At 41.3% G+C, this 7521-nt stretch overlaps 1 long non-coding RNA gene across 2 annotated transcripts; it reads left to right on the forward strand.

Annotated features, from left to right (window-relative positions):
* The first annotated feature begins 2883 nt into the window (after positions 1-2883).
* LOC123097527 (uncharacterized) lies at positions 2884-6586 on the forward strand. 2 transcript variants are annotated; one of them, XR_006447358.1, is made up of 3 exons: positions 2895-3571; positions 3954-5288; positions 6266-6586. It is a non-coding gene; the product is annotated as an uncharacterized lncRNA (long non-coding RNA). The 2 variants fall into 2 exon arrangements; XR_006447357.1 differs by having other exon boundaries at positions 2884-5288.
* Positions 6587-7521: the final 935 nt, after the last annotated feature.

The following is a 7521-nucleotide window of genomic DNA, read 5'->3' on the forward strand; positions in this document are numbered from 1 at the left end:
CCGTACGTTCGGTACTTGGATCGGTTGGAACGTGAAGACGTTCGACTACATCAACCGCGTTACTAAACGCTTCCGCTTTCGGTCTATGAGGGTACGTGGACACACTCTCACGTATCGTTGCTATGCATCTCCTAGATAGATCTTGCGTGATCGTAGGATTTTTTTTGAAACACTACGTTTCCCAACAACTGTATGGCCTCAAACAAGCACCTCGCGCTTGGTATGACACACTCAAAGACTTCCTGAAGAGAAAAGGCTTCAAACCTAGTCCTCTAGATCCCACTCTCTTCACGAAGACATATGATGGTGAACTGTTTGTATGCCAAATCTATGTAGATGACATTATCTCCGGCTGCACTGACAAGAGATACAGTGATGAGTTTGGGCATATGATGCAAGATCAATATCAGATGTCCATGATGGGTGAGCTTAAATTCTTCCTTGGTCTTCAAATCCATCAGCAGAGTAATGGTATCTTCATATCACAAGAAAAATACCTCAAAGATTGCCTGAAGAAGTTTGGAATGCAAGACTGCAAAGGGTACACGACGCCAATGCCAACCAAAGGCCAATTGAGCCCTAACGACAATGATAAAGAGTTCGATCAAAAGGTATACCGCTTCATGATTGGTTCTTTACTCTACTTATGTGCATCTAGGCCAGATATAATGCTTAGCGTTTGCATGTGTGCCCGATTCCAAGCGGCACCAAACGAATCGCATCACTTAGCTGTGAAGCGAATTCTTCGATATTTGGCTTACACCCCAACACTAGGATTATGGTATCCAAAGGGCTCAGAGTTTGATCTAGTTGGATTTCCAGATGCTGATTATGCTGGTGACAAGGTTGATCGCAAGTCCACATCCGGCACATGTCACTTTCTTGGACGATCTCTTGTTTGTTCGTCTTCAAAGAAGCAGAACTGTGTATCACTCTCCACTGCTGAATCCGAGTACATTGTTGCTGGATCTTGCTGCGCTCAGCTTCTATGGATGAAGCAAACCCTCAAGGACTATGGCATCCACCTGAAGCATGTGCCACTTTACTACGACAATGAAAGCGCCATCAAGATTGCCAACAATCCAGTTCAGCACTCGAAGACAAAGCACATTCAGATCCGTCATCACTTTCTTAGAGATCATGTCATGAAGGTAGATATTGATATCATTCACGTCAACACTGAAGAGAAATTGGCAGATATCTTCACAAACCCTTGGATGAGAAGAGGTTTTGCAAGTGGCGGTGTGAGCTAAATATCTTAGGATCCTCAAATGTCCTGTGATTGGACACACATCCTAACGCGTATGCATGTTGATGACTTAGATGTGCAACACACGAAGTAACGTATATCTTCAATCAATGAAGACATACACTCTAAGTGTGAATGCATTAACACGGAATTTGACTTCGGAGCGCCCCGATAATTGTGCGCCGTGTCTGGTTCCAATACTTCCTATACGGTGGGTAACGCCACCACCAAACTTTCTCGAAGATTTTTCTTTTGGCGTCATGATTGCATTATCTTCGCATTTGGTTTGTCTTCAACATTGGTTTGACTTCAAAGTTTATCTTCGCAATGTTGGTTTGTCTTCAACATTGGTTCCAATACTTCCTATACGGTAGGACGGCCATTTGGGGCACCTAGGTGCCTGGGCACCTTGCCTACAAACCGTCGGATTACACTAAGATGCGTGCACGTGTATTAGTACTAGAACTAATGGATTAAACGTTGACATTTTAATTAGGAAAGAATTATTGCTTGATCTGGACACTTAATTCCCTCATTAAACAAGAAAAAGAAAATCAACAATTAAGGGTCCATGCATGGTGCGTGTATTTTATTGATGTGTTATTTTTTTTACATACTTTGTCACGTACTAATTCATATACCTATAAAAATTCACGTACTAATTCATATACCTCGTCACGTACTAATTTATATACCTATAAAAATCATATATCTAGTCACGTACTAATTCATATACCTATAAAAATTGTATACCTAGTCACGTACTAACTTTTTCATATACCTGGTCAATATCTATCATATATGTAAATTGTACTATTTCTGGGTATATCTCCAATATCATTTACGGGTATGTCTCAAAATAATTTACGTGTATTAAAAATGGTGTATCATTTTTTTTGGGTTATGTATCGTTCAAAGTGTATCAGTTTTATGTATATCTTCAAAGCATGTATGTATTGAAAAAGGGTATGCGGGTATGATATGTTAGGTCCATGTATGTACGAAAAATCACGTATGGGTATTGGCATGCAACGTACATTCTTAAAACTAAAAAAAATTGTGTGTGGGTATATGTACGTAGGAAAAAAATGTGTGTGAATATTCAGCATGCATCATATATATTTTTAAAAGTAAAAAATAATCAGGATTACATTTTATATTATCTGATGGCCTTATTTTGAATAGAAATATTAGTCGCCAAAAAGTGTGACCCGGCCCTAATTTTTTTAACACTACAAACCTTGAAAAGTAAAACATCAAAAGAATGCATAATATACGTCGTAATTACACATATAGACATTTGCGACAATATTTCGTATTATTTGGTCATATCTGATATGTTAAAAAATCAGAACTTATATACAACCCTTTTTGTTTGAAAAGGAATATACATACCCTTTTTGTTTGAAAAGGAATCAATGCAAAGGAAAGTAGTAGGATATTGTTTTTTGAAAGCAATAATTGCCTATTAGAGCTGATAGTGCATGCAAACAAAGTTTTAGAAAGTCATATATCGTGAATTGTATGTCATGCATAATGAATATCACTTACTATAACGGACACCTAGATGCCCAGGCATCGTATATATATAGAACAGGGCTATATTCTGTTACCCTCGCGTCCTATAGAGTCTCGATCTGCAATTTCCGAACCGGTATGGAGGAAAGAAACAGCAACCCCAAAACAGAAAAATGCACGCCCTCGCCCCCGTGAGCCCACGCCCGTCACTCCCCACGAACCCGCCGCCTCCCTCCCTCCTACACCAGCGCAACCCTTACCTCACGCCGACAGCCGCCCTCCCTCGCGCCGGCAGCCGCCCTCCCTCGCGCGATGGCCTCCTCCACCCCCCACGCTCAGGTCGCCTTCCTTCCTGCGCTCCGGTCTCCTTCCTCCTTGCGTGCCAGCCTCTTCCCTACCCCGCACTCCATCTGCCTTTCTTCCCGCACTCCGGCCGTCTTCCTCCCCGCGCTCCGGCTGCCTTCCTCCCCGCGCTCCGGCCTCCTTCCTCCTCGCAATCCGTCCGCCTCCCTGCCCGCACTCCGTCCACCTTCCTCCCCGAGATCCGTCCGCCTTCTCCCCTGAGATCCCACGGCCGTACCACCGCCGACCAACCCCTCCATCTGTAAGTAAGGGCACTAGGCCGCCCTCCACACTGGGGTGGCCCTGCTAGCCATCAGTGGGGGAAGCGGAGTGGCTGCCATGGCGGGGGTGGAGACGTGTTCGTCCTGGGCGTGCGCGTCCTCGGGAAGTCCATCTGCAATTTGGGCACCTCGCCGAGACCTCATAGTGCTCGTCCCAGACTACTCTCCGAAGCCACTCGAGGTATGCGTGCACATCTGCATTTCAGTCGACAAAAATCAACAGAATTGGTACTATGAACTTCTGTGCTGGTCGGTCTTGTCTGTTACTTTAATGTTGGACTGAGGAATTTGGCACTAAAATGAAATCATATACAAGCTGAAACATCGAGCTCACAGCTTCTGTTTGTAGTTTGAACTTAGGCTCCTCTCTCTCCCTCTGTCGTACTTCAATCGTTCTTTGCCATGATGTTGAATCAAGTAACTGTGCGTGCATTGCAGCAGTAATGTTTATTTGGTGCAGAAAGCTCACAAAAAAATCCATCTCGATTAATTAGCATTTTGGAAGTGCATGCTTTGGCAGTTAACTACTGAGTGCATCTATCTTTCCCCTGGAATATGTATAGTGTGGTGTCGTCAGTATGCTGAAGATGAAGTTTCCCCTAGCCGTCGGGCCCCGGCCCCTCCCTGCGAAGCTCCCAGTCGCCATCTGCGCCAAGTCCGCACTCGATCTACAGTTCATTGTTGGCTAGCTGAAGGTCCAGGTTTGCTAAAAAAATTCAGTGCATCTTTATATATTGTTCAGTTCATCTACTTGCCAATCATAAGTCCAATTTCAGATATGAATAAAGCTCAAACCAAGTTAAAAAATTATTTTCTTCATAAATGAGTTGTTTTTGGTTAATTTCTTTTTATGGACAGTACAAATGCACACTATTGTGTGGTGCATCTGTTTATTGTAATTGTGGTTTGGTGTTCAGAAGAAGACAACAAAAAAGGTTCATAAAAGAACCCAAAAACAGTCCGTAGTTTTGGAAGCCCAAATTTCAGTTCAACATGTCTTCTATCATCAGCTCATTAAGAACCCCAGAAACGGTTCAATGTGTGTGTGTTCAAAAAATAACAAAAATGGAGGTTCAGAGATGGCACCGAGAGAAGTTGGAAAAAACGGTTTCAACATAATAAAATAACTGCAAAATGTTTTTGTATTTGGGTTATAAAATAATCGTCTCAGTTCAACGAGTTAAAATCGTCTTAGGTCAATTAGTTAAATCATCTCAGTTCTACTATATTTGTTGCGACAAGAATGGTTCAAGATTAGTTAATCCTTCTTCCACTTCCTCCACAAGAAAATGAGCTCTAAAGATTCAGTATTTCACCTTGCATACAACTCAGAGAACTACCTCTACAGACCTGGCTAGTAGGAGCATCGAAAATAGGATGCACAAAACATCAGGAAAAGATTTTTGCACCATTGTATCAACCCCAAGCCAGTCGGGATAGTTGAGGAGTTGTGTCGTGGTCGCCTGGTAGTGTCCTTGTCACCGTCCGTCTTCAAGCTGGCCGCGAGGGCCAGCAAGATGTTGCATGCGCCGACGAAGATTCCATATCTGACTAGCAGCTGGTCAGATGCCCGTGTGTGTGCCTTAATTCTTTCTCACTACTAGCACTTGGTTTACCATCGGTAGGTAGTTTGTCTAAAGTTATCTGGATTGCACTGATGTCCTGGTAGCCTAAAAAATGCATACTGTTAGCACTTGTGGTTTGCTTATGTATATTATGGGAATTCTTTGGCTGCACTGCAACGCTCTGGCCAGGTGGCAGCAAACCAAACAGAGAGGGCAAGTGAGAGACGAAGCCTCCTCTGCCTAGGACATCGGAGAGTCGAACCCCAACAGCCATTTTCTTGGCAGGCTAGCACTCGCTTTGGCGGCATGGAAGATGAGTGTGCCCTGTATGCGGTAAGTCCTGTAGGCTGCAACTAGATTCCCAATTTTCCATGTATGTAGATTGGATGTCATATGGTTATCTATCCTAAATTTCCATTGTTGCATGTTGCGTTACCCCATTCGGATTCAGTTATGAAGCATGTTGCTGCAACACGAAAATCACAATTCATAAGTTGAATCCAATTTTGTCTTCTTCCACTCTCTGGATACAAAGTTGCAGAAAGGATGTGAACATAGTATATGCCCATGTGTAATCGTTCACTGTGTGTTTCATCATCAGTTCAAAAATAATAATTTGCTTCGTGTCTGCTACTGAAAGTGACACAGTTCAGTCTACTTCCACCTGTAGTATGCTACTAATAGATGAACATTGCTTGCTTGTGTACAGAGGTGACTAATTTCAACCACACTGCTTGTGTGCTGATGTTGTTTGCTTGTGTACATATGATTCATTTTTTGTGGTAGTCCAAGTATAATTGTTTAAAAAGTACAAATGTATGTCTCCATAAAAGAAAAGAAAAAAATGTCATGTATTCATGAATTTGCTGCTGGTGTAGCAGCCCAGTATGTATTTTATCATCAGTTCATAAAGGAAAGTTGAATCAGTGCAGTGTTGTGTTAAAAATAATCAGTTTTATATTGTATGGTAGTTCACTGTATAGAAAATTTGTAATGGTTCGGCCAGAATAAAGTTCGCATAGTTCATACTTGCGAGGCAGTAATGTTAAATTTGAGAAAACCATCAGTTCAAATATATATGCAGGAGGTTGAGAGCATAATAAAATGTAAATTTTCTTTTGATGCGTTTAATTTTTCAATATCCAGTACATTAGTTTAGTAGTTGGTACTAACTACTCTAGTTTTTTATTTGATGTACCTGTGGTGTATAGTTTCTTCTGTCAGTTCAATTTCTAAATTTCATACAGTTCAATTCATATTGTAGCTCCAATTTAGTCCACGTGGTTAATTGTTGGATGGTGTGTGTGCAGGGTACCGTGACATTGAGTAGGCGCGAAGTGTATCACTCCAGCACGCCAAAGCTCCAGTGCATGTCAACGTCTTCTCCACTGCAATGGAAGCTCCTCCGTTCGAGTTGAGCACTGGTCATCATCCAAGTTGAACACTAGGTGCTGTCCAAGTTCAAAGAGGGTTGTATGCTAAGTTTGTTTTAGTGAGAAAAATGCGGGGATTTGACAATATTCTGTATGATTCATTTATTCAACCTTAGAACTTGGCGATATTCGGTCTATTTTTCTATGATGAAGGCACACATGAAGTCATGTGCAATGGTATCCCCCTAGTGCTTCAAAGATTCGTATTTTGTTTCTTCAAATGTGGTGTGCGCCTGTTTGATGAGGTAAAACAAAGTAAAATAGTGAAAATGTTATTAAAGACACTTGGAAGTACAAATGTAGAAAATAAATAAGTTCTGATTTTTGTCAGGTAGGAAATTTGGAGAAGAAAACATAAGTTTTTAAAAAGAAGAAAATGGTAAAAATGTAAGTCCATTCAACTATATAAACAATAAAGGTACGATGGTGATGAAACCCTCAGTAAGGATAAGGATAGGAAAGAAGATTAAGAGCCTGTTTGGGACTGCGCTGCTCCTTCAAATTCAGCTCCGCTTCAAAAAACGCAAACCAAACGGGGTAGCTCCACGATATGCCGCTCCACAAAAAAACTAGAATCTGGGGCACAACTTCTAGTTTTTTATGAAGCTCTTCAGGGGGTGCTCCAAAAAACTCTAGAAGCTGGAGTTGGGTGGAAATTACCCACCACTGCCACCAGTAAGTGGATACCCCTTCGTTTCTCCCCCCTCGACCAATCAAATAGATCCTTTCCATCAAATTTCTCATTCTTGAAGCTGGAGCTAGATGAAAGCCAAACATTCTCTTTGGTATTGCTACAACTTCTGGATGAAACTGCTCCAAAATGAATTTAGTGGAGCGAAACTGATTTTGGTGAAGTGGAGCAGTCCCAAACAAGCCCTAAAAACTAAAACTAAAAGAACATCGAGTGATTATTTTTTTGATAAGTACAAAGAAGATTAAAAACTAAAACTAAAAGAACATCGAGTGATTATTTTTTGAGAAGTACAAACTCTCTAGTACTGTGAGTACCATAAATTAAAAATTAAAAATTGCATCAGTTCTAACTCAAGGGATAATAAATTTGCAAAAAAGAATTATAGCAGTAAAAGTTTGGAGGAAAAAACAATTTAATAAATGGAAAGACCACAAGTTCA

The sequence above is a fragment of the Triticum aestivum genome, chromosome 4D, assembly GCF_018294505.1.
Source record: "Triticum aestivum cultivar Chinese Spring chromosome 4D, IWGSC CS RefSeq v2.1, whole genome shotgun sequence".
Classification (NCBI taxonomy): Eukaryota; Viridiplantae; Streptophyta; class Magnoliopsida; order Poales; family Poaceae; genus Triticum; species Triticum aestivum.